General features: G+C 45.7%; 1 long non-coding RNA gene across 2 annotated transcripts in view; it reads left to right on the top strand.

Moving 5' to 3' along the window:
* Nucleotides 1-20,038, top strand: part of LOC138249774 (uncharacterized) — a 220,029-nt gene that overhangs the window by 146,203 nt on the left and 53,788 nt on the right. For both annotated transcript variants that reach the window (XR_011194841.1, XR_011194840.1), the window contains one exon: nucleotides 3,635-3,685. This is a non-coding gene — a long non-coding RNA (uncharacterized lncRNA). The remainder of the gene's footprint in view (nucleotides 1-3,634; nucleotides 3,686-20,038) is intronic.

Genomic DNA, 20,038 nt, shown 5'->3' with positions numbered 1-20,038 from the left:
ATCGTAGTCATGTGGGTCCTAGTGTATCAGTACAGTCTCTGAATTTGAGTAGACCAGTAGTCAAGAAGGTTGCAACTTCGGTGGATATGCTTTAGAGCTCGAAAGAACTGTTGGATGGCCCTGCAGCTTTGCAGCACTAGGGACTTTGGCATTGGTCTTGGCGCCATAAGGAAGATAGGACTTGGAGCTGGAGTCAGGTCTGACCGAAACAGGGTGTGGAAGCAGAGCCATAGTCAAGATAGGATCCGCAGGTGGTAACACAACTGAAGGCCCCCTCGGATCCTTAGTGCTTATAGGGGCTCCAGAGGAATGTGGTAGGATACTGAAGAGCTGCAACACTGCATGACGGCATGCCTGAATTCTTTGATTTGCTGTGGCGTCCACAATGGACCTGGAAATTGGGTTGCTTGGGACATGGGCTGGAAGCATTTCTGATGATTGAGACAGGGTTCATGGACTGAAGGTACCCAGGACTTTCTATGACTCTATGGTCGGCGTTAAGGGACAAAGCGGATCCATGTTTAGACTTCTTGTGTTTCTTCTTTGTCTCACCTGATGACTTTGACCTTCGAAAAAGATGGGTCACAAATTGGCCTCAGGAATGAGAATGTGTCCACATCATTGACCTCAAGTGGGCCTTCCTGATTTTCCATCAGTGTTCAGCGACATAAAACTTGTGATCCTGAATGACCTTCAGATTCATCTTTACCTGATGGTGAATCATGTGAAGTGCCAAGACTTCAGAGAAAAACCTAGTGCAGGTCTGTCACCGACTTCTAATGTGATAATAGAGAAACCCTATTGCTTTTGGAGGGGATAAGTCCCTTGCACACTGGAAAAGTTCTGAGAAAAAATTCTGTCTTACCTGACAGAATTAGAGTGAGTTTGGTCCCCCGTTGGAAGGTGAAGAAAGAAAGGAACTGATGTCAGTATGAGGTGTGGGCTATGGAGAGACCCCACACCACTTCAGGGGCTGGACGGACTTGACACTGTGCCGCACGACCCCACCTATTGATACTCTAGGGCAGTGGTTCCCAACCTGTGGTCCAGGGACCCCTGGGGGTCCGCGAAGCCTTCTCAAGGGGTCCGCGAGGGCCTAGAAAATAAAAAAATATTAACAAATATTGACAAATTAGGTCCCCAGCTTCCAGTAATGACTCAGGCGGGGTCCCCGGATTCCCATGATGATTCAGTGGGGGTCCCTGGGTTCCATTAATGTTAAAGTGGGGGTCCACAGAAATCAAAAGGTTGGGAACCACTGCTCTAGGGAATTGCTGAGTAAATTCTCCTGATCTAGTCTGGCCTTGTATCTACAATGTGAACAATGTGAATAATCTGCAGTTAGATGGAGTATTCAGAAAAACAGCATTACTGAAAGTAAGTAACTTGTTCATCAAGACAGGCTTTTTCTCAAACCCATACAGTGCAACAGAAATATTGCATTGCATCCTAGATATGAAAAAGGTTCTGCAGCAGTGCCTAGTTTGAACTGGTGGTTGCAGGAAGGGCCCACTGAAATCCAGCACTTATTTTTGACAATAGACTTTGATAGAGATCGAGAGAGTGAGAAACAGAAAAGAGGGAAGAGAAAGGCGGAACAACAGTGGCAAAGGGAGAAACCAGGAATGAAAAGGAGAGAGACAAGGAGGCAGGGAGTATCTGGTGTTCAATTGAAGAGGCATCAAGTAGAATGAAGACAACCCAGCTTTGATATTTAACACCCCGACCTTCTATAGCACTTAGGTTTTTTAAAAACAAGTTGAGCACTGTTATGCGATATTAGCTATACAAAACAAAATATTGGAAAGAAATGTTGTTCAACAGATTTAAGAAAAGTGGCATTGGGGATTTACCACTCTCTGGAGGGAATTAAGTGATCATGGCTACTGTAGTCATCTTTTCCAAAATGGCTCTTTTTTGTTTTGGAAACTATCTTGCATGATTGCAAGAAGATTTCTGGATGACACACTCCGCCTTGACTGAGTCACTGACCACAATTTCAGACATGAGCTCTGAACACATATGAAGATGTTGGCACTTACCCTGGGAATCCATCAAGCATTGTCCTCAGGTTAGCATTCTCAGTCCAATGGGTACCTTCAGAAAGTCAACCAGAGTCTTGAACAGTATCGTACAACTTTATGTGACCCCACTCAAAACAACTTACATTTGGAAGAATTCCTTTATAGCAACTCTATTCTCTCTGCTAATAAAGTTTCTACTTTTTTCTGTATCCAAGTTTTCTATCCTCGTTCCTTTCTAGCTTCTCTTTTGCTCTAATGGCTGCTGACGCACACTTCGTACAAAGGCTTTATTCTGAGCTACTGAATGATTGATCTAAAATGTACCAGATTATATAACTGCTAGAACTGATGACTTAAGAGGACCTATCCTAAGGTTTAAGGTGGGAGATGAGGTCTAGTTTTTTTTGAGGTTCTCGCCCCCTTGAAAAAATACCAATGTGGTTTCATGCTTGACATTTTGGTTGTTCCTTTGTGATAACCAAACAGATTAATCCTGTTGCCTTTATTTTCCTAAATTTGGAAGATTCACACCAATTTCCATGACTTCCAGGACCTGTGCTTGATCCTTTTTCTCTGTGTTGTCCTCCTTCTCCAGTTAGGGTTCATGGGGAATCAGAATACCAGGTTAGTAAGATCTGTGATTCTCGTATTACAGAGGTCAGTCACAGTTTGTCGTTCACTGGATGTCTATCCTGTTAGAGAGCATTCAGTGTTTTCTGCCTCTTCAGTCCATGCCCTTAGATTGGCTTGTCAATTTTTTCCTGCCTTTTGTGACAAACCTGGGCCCTTAGGAGTGAGGTACACTGGTGTGACTGCCGTATCTCAGCCGCCTGGAAGACAGGAGACCCAGGTACCTTGCATGGGCCTGCTGTCCCCGGGCTTCAGAAAGTGCTGCTAGAAGCCCACAGCTGCTGGCTGTGAGTCTCACTTACTGGGGCTTCCTTTCCTCAAGCTCCTGCACTCATGGTTGCTATTCCTCTCCCCTTCTGCGTTGAAATGGCAATTACCTGTCTGTAAGCCCTTTAATGCTGCACTGCCGCTAGTCGAAGTCTTTCCTGCATGACTGTTCCTACTGTGTCTACATATCCTGTGCCTAAAGAGCTAATGCGGGTCAGGGTATCTCGAGGACCATTTATACCTTTAACAATATATTTTGAGATTTCTTCATTGATGTCATTGATGTCATTTGATTTGTCATCAGTAGTGGCGTGAGCTGCAAATGGCAGGGAAGAACAGCTGCAGTTTTCCATAACTTAGGTAGTTCAGTGCTTTTTGGCGTTGCCTCATAAATATAACATCAGTAAAATACATTTTAGTGAAAGACTTTAGTTTACTTTTAAGAATCAATCTGTTATCCTTCGTTTGTGGAGGATTCTTCGTAGCATGATAGGTATATATGTTTTTTTGTTGCCACCATGCTGTAATAATGTATCACTTATATACATTTCTGTAAAGGGTAAACATGCGTTGTATGTCTCCAAATTTGGGGGTGAATGTTAGAAAGAAATGTGCAGGAAAGCCACTGCCAGTGTCCGGTCTTTTTGTTTTGCATATTCAGTGAATGAATGCACTAATTTGACTGATTTTCTGTGGTTTCTTTATACAAACAGCACAGTGAAATTTCAGAGCTCAGATCTGATAATCGGCAGCTGCGAGAAAGAGTGAGTTTTGTTTCTATACTTTTTGTTGATTCTGATGTTTTTGTTACATGGAACACAAGTCTATTTATAGGGGCTTTCTCCCATAAGCAGACTCTCACATCCTCAAGTCTCTGGAAACATCGAAAAGAGACAAGGGAAATGTTAAAGACGATGATAGAGTAAGATTGTGCAGCTTAAATCGCATGAGATTTCTATGTGCTGCCTTATTTTTACCAGCTGTTTGTGTGCTAAGTCCACCCATTTTAAGAAACTGTTATTGTTGCCCAAAGTTACTTTCCGAGTAAAACGTCAACCTAACTAGTACGTCGCTGTAACCTTCTTTTTTTTCTGTGACTTTCTATAGTTTGTTTAACGCACATGTTAATATTACCAGTCAGGGCCTTGCTTTTCTTCAGGATCTTAGGAGGATCCTCGAATCCGTTGATTGGCTGAAAAAAATAAGTGCTATTTTTGTCCATGAGGAGTCCCTAAGGCACTCCTCCATGTGTCCTATTGGGTCAGGATACTTATATCCTGACCCTTCATATGATTGTACCCTCCCCCCCCAGGCAATGCAAGAAACAAAATGGCAGCCGCAACTTTTCTGTCAGGTGCATCCATTCGATCGGGGCTTTGCTTTTCCGCCAAATCTGCAGAGGATCCGCATCCATTTATATTAAATACATTTGGTTTTCGTTTAATAATTCGAAAACTACTAAACAGATTTACACAAAATCACAAAAAGGTCGCTTTCTGAACCAAGAGCTAGCTTTGTGCCAAATTTGGTGTAAATCCGTCCATTGGTTCAGCCGCTATTGCTGTTCAAAATTCCTATGGAAATTAACATGAAGAAAATACATTTTGCCCCCCCTTTTTCTCAGCCCCCTCTTGACGGATCACCCTGAGAGTTTCCAGTTAGCAGCTGACATGAGCGTCGAATATTTTTGAACGGTTTTCATGAAGGTTCATCAACTGGCACCAACAATTTAGGCAAGTAAAAAAATGCTTTTTCTGTAGAAACTAGGCCCTAACTATAACTACCTGGTGGCGTTCACTATGAGCTGTTCAGAACCACGTAAGAGGAGTCTCCAACATCCAATTCTCTCATGGCATCGTCCAAGCCCAGCGCATTGGCTGCCTCTGTTCTATGAGGATAAAAACCACATGGATGATAATACAAGACACTGTGATGGGTTTTGGAATTGAACCGCAGCACATAAACCAATCCGCTCACGTGGAAATCTTAGAGTCAGACCTAGGATTTTTCATCCATGGTAGAACTTGACCTGCTTGGAATCAAGAAACAGACCTTGAGCAACAGAAAAGTTATTGATAGAAACCTAAAGAAAGTGATTAGAACAATATCATCCATGTAGCCAGTGACTTTCAAAGAACTTAGGCCCAGATTTATGAAAAAGTGGTGCATCAATTTTGTGCCACTTTTTCTGCAGCCCCCTATCAGCACCGAACAACACCATGGTTGCGCCCTATAGTAACATACAGAACATTAGCGTAAAAAATGTTGACGCTATTGTGGCGCTTTGCTACACTGGCATCAAAAGGTCCATTGATTTAAATGGGTACACCATTTAACGCTTGCTCTAAGCAGGTGTTAAAAATGACAGAAAAAATGGCAAAGAGAAATTGGTTAAATTCCACTGCACCATTTAGTCAGGCCTCCTAGCGCCGGAACGCCCCCCCCCTCCATAGGTATAATGTGGCACAAGGGGTTACAAAATGGCATAATGCACGCATTGCAGTACTTTGTAAATATGGTGTGGGGGAAATGCCACCTTAATGCCACATTTGCATTTAAAAAAATGACGTAGATGTGGCACAAGGTGGCTCTGGAGGCTTCTTAAATCTTAAAGGGGAAATGTCTTTCCCAGTAGCTGTGGATTTAATAAAAGGGCCATCAGGAGAGCCCATGAAACTAATTTCTGTAAGCAACTTGTACAATAATTAAATTACTTACTGTATAAAAAGTCGTTTGTATGAGCATTAGCAGGAGATGTATCAAGTGTCATGTTGCTAAGACGCCTTGTCTTGCCCGATCAAATTCTCTTGGAAGCCAGGTAGTGAATGTAAGAGTCTGGCCTGGCTTATAGTGGGTAACTGATAGTACTTACACCTTGTGCCAGGTCCAGTTACCCCATATTAATAGATTAGTAGTGTTCTAGCAGCTTAGGCTGTAGAGGTAGCTATAGCAGAGCAGGTTAGGCTGAACTAGGAGACATGCAAAGCTCCCACTATACCACTTATATTATATAGCACTATATCATAAGAATCACAATTCTCAGAGTTACTAAACATAAAGGTACTTTATTTTAGTGACAATGTGTCAGAAATGTCTCAGAGGATATACTCCCTTAGGAGGTAAGTAAATATACACACAAACTAAAATCAGGTAAGTAAAAAGTCAGAAAAGTAGTGCAAACACTGTAGAATACAATAGGATGCAATAGGCCTAGGGGCAACACAAACCATATACTAAGCAAGTGGAATGCAAACCACTTTGGACCCCAGGCCTGGTGTAGTGTGTAGAGGGTCACTGGGAGTGTAAGAAAACACTAAGGGTGTCCAAGATGCCCCACCCAAAGACCCTGAAAAGTAGGAGTAAAGTTACCCTACTTCCCCAGAAACACACTAAAGTCGTGATAGGAGATTCTGCAAAGACCACAACAGACTGCAAAGCACAGAAGATGGATTCCTGGACCTGAGGACCTGAAAGGAACGGGACCAAGTCCAAGAGTCACTAAAGTGTCCAGTGGGGGCAGGAGCCCACTAAACCCCAGATGAAGGTGCAGAATGGCTGCCTCTGGGTGGAAGAAGGTAAAGATTCTGCAACAACAGAAAATGTCAGAAAATTCTCCTTTGCACAGAAGATGTCTCAAGGCGTGCTGGAGGATGCAGAGTTGTTTCAATTTGTTTTCATCTCCCTCACTGGCTTTCTATCACTACGGACAAGTGGGTCCTGCAGATCATACGGAAGGGCCACTCCCTTCCCTTCCAGTCTTTCCCTCCTTCTATCCCTCCGACAAAGGAATGGCTGATGGAGGACCATTTAGCTTTGCTCCGCGAGGAAGTTACGGCTCTCTTGGCCAAGGGAGCCATAGAAAGAGTCCCGATATCAGAAGTAGGAAGTGGTTGTTATTCCCTCTACTTTCTGATTCCCAAAAAGAACCAAGGCCTTTGCCCTATCTTGGATTTAAGGGACGTCAATCTCTTCCTCAAGAAGGAGAAATTCAAGATTCTCACTCTTGCTCAGGTTTTGTCTGCCCTAGACCAAGGAGACTGGATGGTAGCGTTGGATTTGCAGGATGCGTATTTCCACATTCCTATCCTGCCAGCCCACAGGAGTTACCTGCGGTTCAAGGTGGGCCACGAGCACTTTCAGTTTACCGTGCTTCCTTTCGGTCTCACCAGTGCCCTTCGGGTGTTCACAAAGGTGATGGTGGTGGTGGCAGATCATCTGCGCAGGTCAGGGATTTCAGTCTTCCGCCACCTGGACGATTGGCTGCTGAAGGCTTCTACGCCCCAGGCTCTCGTCACCCACCTCCAGACGACGGCGGACCTCCTGAATTCACTGGGGTTCACTATAAATGTGCCAAAGTCACACCTGACTCCCTCTCAGAAGCTCACTTTCATCGAGGCTTTTCTGGACACAGTGCAATATCGGACGTATCCTCCTGAACAGCGGGTCCAGGATATTCAGGTTATGATACCGATGTTTCGGCCTCTATCCTGGATTTCAGTGAGACAGACTCTGAGGCTGCTGGGACTCATGGCTTCCTGCATCCTGTTGGTCAAGCATGCCAGATGGCGCATGAGGGCTCTGAAGGTCCAATGGGCACAGCATCAGGGAAATCTTACCGACGTGGTTCAGATCTCGGAGCGGACTGCAAAAGATCTGCAGTGGTGGTTAGTGAACTGCGATTGGGTCAATGGCAGACTCCTCTCCCTTCCCCAACCAGATCTAATGGTAGTGACAGATGCGTCACTTCTGGGATGGGGCGGCCATCTGGGGGAGGTGGAGATCAGAGGTCACTGGTCTCCGGCGGAATCCGGGCTCCACATCAACTTGCTGGAGCTTCGGGCGATCCGGCTAGCATTAAAAGCATTTCTTCCTGTTGTGAAAGGGAAGGTGGTGCAGGTGTTTACGGACAAAACTACCGCAATGTGGTACTGCAACAAGCAGGGCGGTGTGGGGTCGTGGACCCTTTGTCAAGCGGCTTTATGTCTCTGGACATGGCTGGAACAGCAGGGCATCACCCTGGTGGTTCAACACCTGGCAGGTTCTCTGAACGCCAGGGCAGACGAGCTCAGCCGAAAATGCTTGGAGGATCACAAATGGTGTCTCCTTCCGGAGGTGGCGCAAGGACTCTTTCAGCAGTGGGGAGAGCCTTGGTTAGATCTGTTCGCCTCCGTAGAGAATGCACAACGTCAGCAGTTTTGCGCGTTGGAGTTTCCAAGGAGGCTATTGCTAGGCGACGCTTTTCGTCGCAAGTGGAGTTCAGGCCTCTTGTACGCCTTTCCACAGATACCACTTCTGCCCAGAGTTCTCAAGAAAATCAAGAACGACCGGGCCCAAGTAATCCTAGTGGCTCCGGATTGGGCACGGAGAGTTTGGTATCCAGAGCTTCTCAAAATGAGCATCAGTCCTCCAATCAGGCTGCCTCTTCGGGAGGATCTTCTGTCGCAGCAGCATGAGAAGGTTCTCCACCCGAACCTGTCAACTCTGCGCCTTCATGCGTGGAGATTGAGCGGCGACAGTTGATGGTTTATGACCTCCTTCCCGAGGTCTGTGACGTCATTCTGGCAGCCAGGCGTCCTTCTACTAAGTCGATCTACGCCTGCCGTTGGAAACGTTTTGTTTCATATTGTACAGAGAGGTCTATTGATCCTCTTTCTTCTTCTCAGTCTAACATTCTTTTGTTTATATTGTCTCTCGCCCAGCAGGGTTCCTCCTTGGGGACTCACAAGGGCTATCTTGCAGCCTTATCGGCTTTTTTTCAGTTGCCCGATCAACCATCTCTGTTTAAATCACCTATAGTACAGAGGTTTTTGAAAGGGCTTGTGCATCTGTGCCTGCTTGTGCCTTTCGTTTTGCCCCAGTGGGATCTTAATTTGGTTCTTACCTTCCTTATGTGTGCTCCCTTTGAGCCCTTGCATAATTGTCCTCTCCGGCTGCTCATTATTAAAACAGCCTTTTTGGTGGCAATTACATCTGCTAGGAGAGTGAGTGAGCTGCAGGCTTTATCTTCAAAGCCACCTTATATCATGATATATCCTGACAAGGTAGTGTTAAGAACTCATGTCTCTTTCCTCCTCAAGGTGGTGACCCCTTTCCATCTGGGTCAAAATATCACCTTGCCCACCTTCTTTGCACCACCGCATCCCTCTAAGGAAGAGGAGCGTCTCCATCGGCTGGACCCAAAAAGAGCATTATCGTTCTACCTTGAACGCACTAAAGAGTTCCGGGTGGACGACCAACTCTTTGTGGGGTACGTTGGTACAAAGAAGGGTTGGGAGGTGCAGATACGATCCATTTCACGCTGGGTCGTTCTCTGTATAAAGATCTGCTACGCTTTGGCAAAGAAGCAGCCTCCTGAGGGCTTGAGAGCTCATTCTACTTGGGGGAAAGCTGCTACCACTGGCGCCTCCAGTGGTTAGCACGTGGCGTACCGGTGGTGGACATCTGTCAGGCTGCAACGTGGGCTTCTTTGCACACGCTTGCAAAACACTACTGCCTGGATAGCCAGGTGAGAAGAGAGGGGCATTTTGCCCGGTCTGTGTTACAGGAATTCCTAGTGTAAAAATCTCCTTCAAACCACCGCCAGAGGTTATAGCTTGGGTATCTATTCTAAGGTAAGGAAGCTGCAGCTAGAAGTCTCTATCAGATGAATAAGTTACTTACCTTCGGGAACGAGGTATCTGGTAGAGACTCTATCTAGCTGCAGATTCCTTACACCCACCCAAGCCTCCCCGCTCTGCAGATATTTTTATACAGATATATATATTTATATATACATATGTATATATATGATTTTGGCATTTTTGCCTTTCTTAAAGGCATGAAAGAATTTTTACTTCAAACAGTCAAAGAGGTAAAATCCATAACTGTTGGTTCTTCCATGACTCTGCGCTTCTGGCGTGGGAAGTTGTGGAAAAGAACTGACATACTTGTGCCGAGACGGCATCTATATAGACAACCATGATGTCATAGACAGCTCCAATTACGCTGACGACGCACGCAGAGCTGGTCGACGCATGCGGATCCGAACGACGACGCCCGATGGCGTGCGCAGGGTACTGCTCAGAAACAACTCCGGATTCGAAGCTGACGCCAGGGAATTCTAAGGTAAGGAATCTGCAGCTAGATGGAGTCTCTACCAGATACCTCATTACAGAAGGTAAGTAACTTGTTCTTTACATCCATTCCTTTGATGTTTCCGTCCTTTCGCTACACTGCTATCTTACTTTATTTCTTCATTCTTTCACTCCATCTTTATTCCTTTCATCTTATCTGTCCCTGTTATTTACCTTTTTGTGGTTTTTAACTCCTCATGTCTTTCTTCAAGAGTGCATAGCTTCTAAAAGACAGTAATAATGCTGAATAAATCTCATCTGAGGGTTTTTACCATTTAACCCCGCTAAACTTCAACTCATTTTTAGCCCCAGTAATTGTTAATTTTGCCCCCTCATTAAATTTCAGAATCTAGATGCATGGATGCTGCCAGTTATTGATTGGACATTGTATATGGAAAATTATTCTTGCTTTGGTTGACCCAATGGAATGTCAAAACGGTATCCTGAATTCTGCTGACACCATGCTCTAGAGTGTGCAAGTGTTCATGGTGATTCCAAGGTCCAGAACCAGTTATGTGACCTTGAAAGAAGCACCACATATACCATCTTATCTGACATAACTCTACTGTTCGCATCCTGTGTTGCTGACATGAACTGGTAGTGGTAGCATGCTGTTTTGTATGAAAGGATAGTACTTGACAAACATTCTTCTCTGTTTTGCATTGACTTCAACCAGTCTAGCGGTCCTGGCGAGCTCTGGGCTCTACTAGTTCCATGACCCATACTTTGTTGCCAGGTTGAAACTCCACCAGAGTGGCCTTCTGGTCATACCAGTATTTCATTACCCCTTGACTGGCCTATCAGTTGTTTTTGGCCTTTTTCCAGAAATTGTGCATACGGTTGCAGATGGCTAGCATGTAGCTGACCACATCCCAGGGTGGTTTCCAGGAAGCTTTCTCCCACCCCTCTTTGACAATGCTTGGAGGACTCCTAAAAGGGTAGGCATAGAGAAGCTAAAGGGGACGAAACCCCAATCCCTTCTGGGGCACCTCTCTGTAACCAAAGAGAAGGCATGGCAAGAAGACGTCCTACTTATGCCTTATGGCCTCAGGTAGACCTGCGATCATGCCCTTCAGGGTCTTGTTGAATCTCTTAACTAGACTTTTGGGTTCAGGGTGATAGGGTGTGGTGAACTTGTAAGTTACACCACACGCATTCTACATGGACTTCATGTATGCAGACATGAAATTAGTATCTCTTTGGGGAACCCCACCCAGATAAAGATCCCCATCAAAGTTCTGGTCACCACAGGTGCAGTCATCATCCTCAGAGGGATTGCCTCTGGGTGAGTAGTGTGTAGCATGGTCCACCAAGACCAGAATGAACCTGTTGCTTAGGGCTGTGTTGGGGTCCAATGGAGCAATGATGCAATGCCCTCCATCTCAAATGCTGGGATCAGGGGAGCCTTCAGCATTTCACTGACTTCCCACTGGCCTGGCAGATGGGACAGGACCTGCAGAATATATGAGATGCTCTCCTTATTTGGGGCCAATAGAGGTGGGTGAAGGTCTTGCCTTGCCCAAAATGTCCTTCCAGTGGTATGTCATGAGCCAAACCCAGTAGGAAGGCCCAGTACCCCTGGGGGACCACCAGCACACTTGCTGCCCCAGTACCTGGAGCCTTAGGCTCACTATAAAGCAGATCATTCTTCCAGTAAATCCGGTGATCCCCAGAGGCATCACCTGCTGCATGGGCTAGGCTGAGGCGTGTCACCTCAAGCCCTCAAGAGTGGAAAAAAAAATAGCACACAAGTAAATGTTTAATATTCTTTTAGCTTAAAGGCGTATTCATCATATCTCAGTGGTCTTCATGCACTAGTTTTTACAAAATTAATACTATTGAACAGTAAAAGTGACATAAAGTAGTCTTTGAATGCTATAAAAAGACATATTAAATACTAATAGGGTCATTCTAACTCTGGCGGGCGGCGGAGGCCGCCCGCCAGAGTTCCCCCCTCCGAAATACCGCACCGCGGTCAGTAGACCGCGGAGGGTATTCTAAGTTTTTCCCTGGGCTGGCGGGCGGTCGCCAAAAGACCGCCCGCCAGCCCAGGGAAAAACTCCCTTCCCACGAGGATGCCGGCTCGTAATCGAGCCGGCGGAGTGGGAAGGTGCGACGGGTGCTGTTGCACCCGTCGCGTATTTCACTGTCTGCCAAGCAGACAGTGAAATACTTGTAGGGGCCCTCTTACGGGGGCCCCTGCAGTGCCCATGCCAGTGGCATGGGCACTGCAGGGGCCCCGCGACCCCCCCTACCGCCATCCGGTTCCCGGCGGGCGGACCGCCGGGAACTGGATGGCGGTAGGGGGGGTCGGAATCTCCTCGGCGGCGCAGCTAGCTGCGCCGCCTTGGAGGATTCCAAAGGGCGGCGGTACACTGGCGGGAGACCGCCAGTGTTGCCGGTCCGACCGCGGCTTTACCGCCGCGGTCAGAATGCCCTGCGGGGCACCGCCGGCCTGTCGGCGGTGCTCCCGCCGACCCTGGCCCCGGCGGTCTTAGACCGCCGGAGTCAGAATGACCCCCTAAATGTAGTATTCAACTTTTGTAATGGATTGTATGCGCTTACGTTGAAATGTCTGATATCCTTTCTGGCTTGTCGGCTTTGAAGTTGTTCAGCAAGATAAAGATCAGATTCAGTAGGTGTCCGCCAGTGGGGATGGGTCCTTTGATGTGCAGGATGAGGCCGTTTGTTCTGAGGTTTTCTAGAATCGCTCTAGAGTTCGGGCAGTATGGTCTGTCAGGTGAAATTTCAGGTCTCCTCAGACAATTAAGGTACTGGAGACGATGAGTGGTGCCACAAAGTCTGTGTTGCTATCAAAGTTATTAGTAGATACTGGGGCAACGGTTCCACACAAGGAAAAGTGTGTTGTGATGTGTAGCTTGAACGTGAGGTGTTCCATGTAGCTTGTGGTGGTGTCTGTAAAGTTGTTGCAGGTGATGTTGTCTTTGAATGTGAACACTTGTGCTGTTATGTAGAGACTCAACAAACTTAAGTATTAGTGATCTCCTATTAGGACTGACAAAAGCCTAATGATTGTCTTGGGCGGTAGGCTGAAACATGTAAACCTAAAATTCAGATGTTAGAAGAACTATTTAACTCCATTAGCATTTACCATGTTTTTATCCATACTAGTGGACCCTGTAAATAAACGTATCTAGAATTGGGTTATGTAATTTTAGTGTTTCCAGATCCCACAATCTTGAATAAGGTCTTGAAAATGGTCTCCAAGTGTTCCCTTGTTGTATAGCTATTTTAGCCATATTTTATACACGTTAGTTTAGCTAACTAGGCCTGCAGCTATGCACTTTCACCTACATACAATTTTGTCAGTAGGGTTTTGTTTTTATAGCAGAAAGCCACTTTCACAGTGCTGTTTTATTATTATTATAACACTATAGATCCCCCCCTTTTTTGACAGTATGGTAAGACTGTTTTTGTATTTTACACTTCTAGTCACATGCTTGCTTTTATTGTGTTTTATCATCCTAGTTATTGCCTTACATCCACTTTTATCTAAGATGCAGTTATTTCAATCGATGCTAATTGAACTATATTCTGCTTCTGTTGTCTTTGCCTGAGGGATATTTTTGGTAACTGAGAAAAAGGGATGAGATCTGATTACCACGATTCCCTGAGGAGTCTTTCTTGCCAAGTGGCCAGTTGCCACAACCATCTCGACCAGAGATGAGGCGCTGCTAGTTAGCCAGAAACACCAGATTAGGCCGACAGGTGTCACCTGGTGTGGAATTGTGCTCAGTACCCACAATCCATGTGATCCAACCGGCCAAATCTAGTAGCCTCATTAGCATAATTAGAACCTATGCGACACTCTTTGATCACAATACTGAGTCTGCATGAATCCATTGACATTCCAGGCAAGGACTCAATGATGAAGAATTCCACCAATGTTTGTTGGAAGATAATGCTCTTAGAATAAGTCTGAGATCGATTTCTATTTAGGCACGAATATCTCAAATAAAAAGAAAATAGTTTTTCATCTTTATTTTTAATTAAGTTAATCCTCTTACAAATTTTTCAGCAGATATTCACTTGCTAAAGAGGCAGGTGTAAGGGTCTTCCCCAACCCCTGAGGTAGGCAGGCTGCCCACTACATTTTTAATGAGCCAGATAGTTGATATGTATTTTCAGTGTTGTATTGGACTGTTGTGAATCTGTGAGGTCACAATAGTATGAGTAAAAGATGAAATGCCAAGACTGGATTATGGGTTCATTTTAATGCCTTACTTGAGCACACATATTTTAGCTTTGGCCTGTGGCCTGTGCCCTTTTACCCAGATACATGCCCTGCTTTCATTTATTAATTTTAATTCATTTTAGCACATTGGATTGACTCAGTCGCCCACAAGCGGTGGTGCTGCCACCCGAATCTAGCAGTCTCATTCCCATGACAAGAGTCCTACAACAGAGTGGATGAAGAGAAGGAGTTGTAAATTGCTTGCACTGCTGAAGTCTATTGAAATCTCCTATCCTCGCGGTGGAAGAGCTGGGCATTTCACAAATAGTATTCTTTTTTGTAGGAGAAAAAATTCTCTCAATATAACATGATTCAGGATCTGCTATAACAGTGAAGTTACAATTGGTTTACAGTTGGTTCCAAAAGAAAATAAATGTTAATTCATATTTAATTGCAGCTCATGAAAACTTCACTACAATCATATAATGTCCACAGGTGGCAGGGAGGAGTTAGTTTTATCAGTTAATCTAAATCCAGCATTTATCTGTGTTAAAGACTGGTTTTCAGTTGGCCGAGGTATGCACCCCGTCCAAGCAGGAACCACAATCCTAGTCAGGGTAAGTCAGATGCACACCATAAATTAGCCGGTGCTAACCCTCTGGTAGTTTGGAATAGAGCAGTTTGGTTTATCTAAAAAGGCAATGTCTAAAGTATTTATGCAACACTTAAATGGTAACACAGTGAATCACCACAAAAAGACTCCACACAAAGTTAGAAACATAGATGATAGTGTTATAAATAAACAGGACCAAAATGACATAAATCCAATAAGTAGAAGTTGAGAAATGAATGTTTAAATATTAAATGTAAAAATAGCGCTGAGAAGCTAATAGTACTCAAAAAATTGGTCTGGTTGGACCAGGACGAAGTTAAAAGTTCAAGCAACCAGCTGTGAAGTGCAGGCCAGCTACAGGACCCACGCAGGGCCCACCGAGCAAAAGTATCTTAATCCTAGTCACAGTACAAGATGCATCTGTGATTCCCAAGCAGTTTGGGTGTTACACCAGTTTTCTCCATGCACTGCAGCGATGTGTCAGTTCTTTTGAGTGAAGCGCCAGTTCCAAGTGTGGCGGTTATGAATGCAATGTACCGGCTGGAGAGGGCAATGCTTCGATCTGCTCCACACAATGGGAGTCATGTGCAGGTCCTGAAGCAGTGGTTCTGAAGGTGATGCTGCAGTTCAAGATGCGATGCACAGGTCCAGTTCCTGCAAACAGCAGTGATGGATTGAATCAGATCTCTCAGAAGGCAATGTGGCCATTCTGATTGGTGCAACGGTGTCGATGCCCAGGTTCTGGCAGATGCAGCACTTTATACTCACTTCCAAGTGCCCCGGACGGGGTTGGCACCACTTGACCTAGCAGGATTTAGAGCAAGCAAAGTCCAGGTGTTGTTTTGAAGATGGAGGTGAAGCCTTTCATATCCCCAAGACTTCAGCCTCAGGAGGCAAGCCAACAAGCCCTTGAAGAAACTTAGGTTATCCAGTATTGGATCTTTCATAAATTCACATGCTTGAATCATCCCCGTCGTTGAAGTGGGAGTCCCACGGTACATAAAATAGCAAAAATTAACAAATATTTTTTTTTTTGCCATAGGCTATAATGGAGCCAGCAATTGCTTACATAGCCTATCCATGTCCTTTTGTGAAAGGACCCAAACCTGCCTGCTGTCCAGTCAGGCACCACCACCCTCTAGAACCTTCTCCAGAGAAGCTCCCTTTCTCAGATTTTCTACTGCACGTCGTGTGAAGGGAGTCTCCCTGAGAAAAGGCTCCATGTGGATGACCCACATAAAGACTGCTTGTATTGTCTCTACCCACAACACCAGGTTAATGACTGCAAGATATGTCGCACCTTCTCCACAGAGACCCTGAGAGACCGTGAGGGCAGGCTCCTGACATGGTTACAGGCTAAATCCTGTACTTCAGGTGAGGAGAGTGAGTCAGAGAGGCCACACAAAAGGTCCAAATCTGAGGACCTGGGCCACACAGAAAAATCCAGGAAGAGGCAGTAATCACATCATGGGAAGGGCTTACAGACTTCAGTCTCCTCTGAGCCTTCCTCTCCTCTTCAGAAGAAGGATTCCTACCTTCTCCCTCCTCCAGAGCCTTCTACTTCTGGAAAAGTGACTCTAAAAATCAGATCGACGACGACAACACCGTCGACGACCGTGACGATGGTACCAACAACTACCGTCTCCACTACATCGTCGACTACTTTAACATCAACTTTCACGCCATTGACAGCACTGGTGCCTATTAGACAGATAGAGGCCACTCCTGCCTCTTCCAGGTCCCCAGATCTCCGAGCCATGGTCAGGATCACATCTCTACCCACACCGGACATTTATCCAATAGACACATCTCCAAACAAAGTGTTGACTTTAGTACCCAGTCATCTTCTTGACTGGGAGGAATCTGACGAAGGTCCAGTCGGAGATGCACACAGCCCCTCGCAGCTCCATGTCAAGTACCAAGATGAGGATGACGAGGATGAGTATGACCAATACCAACCATACTACTCTCATCTCTACTAGCTTCCAAAGCGACAAACGCCTGCCTAAAACTATTCCACAGTTTGGGTCTAACAGTGAACCTACAGAAGTCAGTCGTGCTTCCCTCATGCAGGAGAGTTTTCCTGGGAGCAGAATTAGACACTATCCAAAACAAGGCATATCTCACTCTAGCAAGGCAGCAGAAGCTGACCCACTTAGCTGTCAGAATCTACGCAAAAGAGTTCGTTTCAGCACGACTGTTCAAATCGCTCCTGGGCATGATTTCCTCAGCCATAGTCCTAGTACTGTTAGCAAGACTCAAGATGAGGGCACTGCAAGAAGAACTGCAACTTCAATGGACCCAGTCGCAAGGGTCCTTCGACGACTTAATAACTATCACACCAAAAATTCGGCAGGCGTTAGAATGGTGGCCTCACAACAACCACCTATCCCAAGGTCTTACTTTTCTAGCACCAATAACAGACTTTGTCATCACCACGGACGCCTCCTTGGAAGGATGAGGAGGCCACTTACAGGACATGCGCTTTCAAGGCAGATGGTCCAAGCTCCAAAAAGAGATGCATATAAACCTGTTAGAGCTGAAGGCGATTCATCTCACGCTCAAAGCTTTTCTGCAACGCATCGCAGGATCATCAGTGTTAGTCAGAACGGACAACACAACAATTATGTTTTACATCAACAAGCAGGGAGGAACAAGATCCCTCTCCCTCTCAAGAGATGCACAGTCTCTTTGGAACTGGCTCACACTGAACAACGTCCGCCTCAGGGCGGAGCACCTGGCTGGGGTCAACAACGCTCTAGCGGACTATCTCAGCAGGACGGACGACAACTGCCACGAGTGGGAACTCCACTAGAACATACTCGAGGGCATCTTCCAACGGTGGGGGCGGCCGATCCTAGTCTTGTTTGCCACCAATCTGAACGCCAAATGCCAGTATTACGCCAGTCGATACCCACTCCCGGGGTCGTGGGGAAATGCTCTTTTGATGAGATGGTCCGGGATCTTTGCATACGCTTTTCCCCCCATTCCACTGATTCCCAGGCTCCTCAGGAAAATGAAGGCCGAATGCTGCAGGATCATTCTTATAGCCCCCAAGTGGCCCAGGCAGTACTGGTACACGGAGCTCCTACTCCGGTCAGTAGCCAATCCAGTCCGCCTGCCTTGCAACCACAATCTTCTAACGAAGAATCAGGGTCTCATCCTACATCCCGACCCAACTTCACCAATTGCATGCTTGGCTCCTGAGTGCAGAGAGATTCACGATATGAACATTGATAAAGAATGTAGACTTATATTATCTAAGGCACGAGCAGAGCGCACAAACAAAACGTACAAACTCAAGTGGAAGAGATTCTGTGTTTGGTGCTCTCAGAACAATTTTCACCCATTTCATATTAACCCTGAGCAAATTCTTTCTTACCTGCTCTCTCTCTCCAAAGCTGGTCTTTCCCATGCATCAGTCAAGATTCACCTAGCAGCTATAGCCTCTTACAGGCGATCGGCTGACATGCCATCTATCGGCTCATCCAGAGTCATCAAACAGTTTATGAAAGGGCTTTTCCGCACTTTTCCCCCGGTGCGGTTACCTCCGCCAGAGTGACATCTTAATATTGTCCTTTCCCAGCTCATGAAAGCTCCTTTTGAGCCCATTCATAGGGTGGAGCTCAAGTAGATCACTTGGAAAGTGGCAACCTTGCTCGCTCTCACCTCTACCAGGAGAGTCAGTGATATACAGGCGTTCACTACTAAAGAACCCTTTTTAGTTTTCTCTGAAGACTTCGTTATGCTCGGAACCAATCCCAAATACATTCCCAAGGTTCCATCTTCGTTCCACCTCAATGAACCCGTTATTCTACGAACCTTTTTTCCAAACCCTACTACGATCGCAGAGAAAACTCTACACTCTTTGGACATCAAACAATGCCTAAAATTGTATCTTCAAAGTACCAAACACATCAGAAAATCAGACCAACTCCTAGTATCTTATTCTCTTGGACGACAGGGAACAGGAGTAACCAAGGCCACTATAGTCCGATGGATTTCTTCGACAATCCAGTTTTGTCACACCAAGGCAGGAAGACCGTTGGCTATGCACTCAAGAGCCCACTCCACGAGAGCAGTCTCCACATCGGCTGCTTTGTTTCAAGGTATTGCCCTTGATAAAATATGCCAGGCTGCGACATGGAAAACTACACACTCCTTTACGCAGCACTATTGTTTGGAGTCATCACAAAGAACCGACTCTCTAGTAGGACAAGCTGTTCCACGCCATCTCTTTCATTAAGGTGAGACCTTTCCTTAGTTATAGACAAGTAGTTTGAAATGCAAATAAGCATGTTTTCTATTATGCTTCCATATGAATATGGAAGATAGAGGGTCTTCATGCTCGCACCCTCCATCCACGTTGGATACAATGTTTATCAACCATACTGCTGTCTATTCAGATTCAAGCATGTGAATTTATGAAAGATCCAATACTGGATAAGAAAACAAGTTACTTACCTGTAACTACAGTTATCCAGTATTGGTATCTTTCATAAATTCACATGCGACTCACCCTCCTCCCCTTTGATGCTCGCATTTCCTCTCAGGTTATAATTTTTCACTCTCGTGCTGGAAAATCTGAGGAAGGGAGCTTCTCTGGAGAAGGTTCTAGAGGGTGCTGGTGCCTGATTGGACAGCAGGCAGGTTTGGGTCCTTTCACAAAAGGACATGGATAGGCTATGTGAGCAATTGCTGTCTCCATTATAGCCTATGGCAAAAAAAATGTATTTGTTAATTATTGCTATTTTATGTACCGTGGGACTCCCACTTCGACGACGGGATGATTCAAGCATGTGAATTTATGAAAGATACCAATACTGGATAACTGTAGTTACAGGTAAGTAACTTGTTTTCTTCTCTGATGTAGAGCTGCAGATGCATGCCTTCTCACTTCCAAGCAAGAAGCAGCAGACCAGCACAGCAAAACAGATGAGCAAAGTAGCAGTCCCTCCTAAAGCACAGCAGTCCTTCTTCCTGGAAGAATATCCTCAGTTCCAGAAGTTTTCGGACCTGGTGGTATCAGAGGTCCAGTGCCCATACCCAGTTGGGCCTTTGAAGTAGGGAGACTTCAAAGAGATGCATTTGAACTGCGCAGTATCCTGCCTTTCCTGCCCTGGCTCCAGACTCCCTACAGAAGGGTATGCAACCGTTTGTGTAGTAACAGGGCACAGCCTTTTCAGGTGTAATGTGT

This window comes from Pleurodeles waltl, chromosome 8, assembly GCF_031143425.1.
Source record: "Pleurodeles waltl isolate 20211129_DDA chromosome 8, aPleWal1.hap1.20221129, whole genome shotgun sequence".
Lineage (NCBI taxonomy): Eukaryota > Metazoa > Chordata > Amphibia > Caudata > Salamandridae > Pleurodeles > Pleurodeles waltl.
The sequence above is the reverse complement of the archived record's forward strand: the minus strand, read 5'-3'. Positions and strand labels throughout refer to the sequence as shown.